This window comes from Triticum aestivum, chromosome 6A, assembly GCF_018294505.1.
Source record: "Triticum aestivum cultivar Chinese Spring chromosome 6A, IWGSC CS RefSeq v2.1, whole genome shotgun sequence".
NCBI lineage: Eukaryota > Viridiplantae > Streptophyta > Magnoliopsida > Poales > Poaceae > Triticum > Triticum aestivum.
Genome location: NC_057809.1, coordinates 450,027,816 through 450,029,595, shown reverse-complemented (window position 1 = coordinate 450,029,595; position 1,780 = coordinate 450,027,816).

Sequence of the window (1,780 nt, the reverse complement as noted above, 5' to 3'; positions counted from 1 at the left end):
AAGCGAGAAAACTAACACACAAGCAAACAAAAAAGGCAAACAGGCAAAAAGGCAAATAGAGAAAGAGAGGGAGGATAGAGAGAGAGGGCGAATAAAACGGCAAGGGTGAATTGGGAGGAGAGGAAAATGAGAGGCAAATGGCAAATAATGTAATGCGGGAGATAGGGATTGTGATGGGTACTTGGTATGTTGACTTTTGCGCAGACTCCCCGGCAACGGCGCCAGAAATTCTTCTTGCTACCTCTTGAGCATTGCGTTGGATTTCCCCGAAGAGGAGAGGATGATGCAACAAAGTAGCGTAAGTATTTCCCTCAGTTTTTGAGAACCAAGGTATCAATCCAGTAGGAGGCTACGCGCGAGTCCCTCGTACCTACACAAAAACAATAGCTCAATGCAACCAACGTGCTTAGGGGTTGTCAATCCCTTCACGGTCACTTACGAAAGTGAGATCTGATAGAGATGATAAATAATGTTTTTGGTATTTTCGGTATAGAGATGCAAAGTAAAAAGTAAAAGCAAAGCAATAATAAAGTGATGGAGATTGATATGATGAGAAAGAGACCCGGGGGCCATAGGTTTGACTAGTGGCTTCTCTCAAGAGCATAAGTATTCTATGGTGGGTGAACAAATTATTGTTGAGCAATTGACAGAACTGAGCATAGTTATGAGAATATCTAGGTATGATCATGTATATAGGCATCACGTCCGAGATAAGTAGACCGGCTCCTGCCTGCATCAACTACTATTACTCCACTCATCGACCGCTATCCAGCATGCATCTAGAGTATTAAGTTAAAAATAGAGTAACGCCTTAAGCAAGATGATAAAAACCCCATCTTGTTATCCTCAATGGCAACGATACAATACGTGCCTTGCTGCCCCTTCTGTCACTGGGAAAGGACACCGCAAGATCGAACCCAAAGCTAAGCACTTCTCCCATGGCAAGAACAACCAATCTAGTAGGCCAAACCAAACTGATAATTCGAAGAGACTTGCAAAGATAACCAATCATACATAAAAGAATTCAGAGAAGATTCAAATATTATTCATAGATAGACTTGATCATAAACCCACAATTCATCGGTCTCAACAAACACACCACAAAAAGAAGATTACATCGAATAGATCTCCATGAGAGAGGGGGAGAACATTGTATTGAGATCCAAAAAGAGAGAAGAAGCCATCTAGCTACTAACTATGGACCCGTAGGTCTGAAGTAAACTACTCACACTTCATCGGTGGGGCTTGGATGATGATGTAGAAGCCCTCCGTGATCGATGCCCCCTCAAGCGGAGCTCCGGAACAGGCCCCAAGATGGGATCTCGTGGATACAGAAAGTTGTGGCAGTGGAATTAGGTTTTTGGCTCCGTATCTGATCGTTTGGGGGTACGTGGATATATATAGGAGGAAGAAGTACGTCGGTGGAGCTTTGAGGGGCCCACGAGGCAGGGGGCGCGCCTTGGGGGGCGCCCTCCACCCTCGTGGCTTTCTTGATGGAGGGTCGAAGTCTCCTGGATCTTATCTGATGAGAAAATCACGTTTCCGAAGGTTTCATTCCGTTTGGACTCCGTTTGATATTCTTTTCTTCGAAACCCTAAAACAGGCAAAAAACAGCAATTCTGGGTTGGGCCTCCGTTTAATAGGTTAGTCCCAAAAATAATATAAAAGTGGATAATAAAGCCCAATAATGTCCAAAATAGTAGATAATATAGCATGGAGCAATCAAAAATTATAGATACGTTGGAGACGTATCACTCACTCATGGGCATCGTGCAACTGA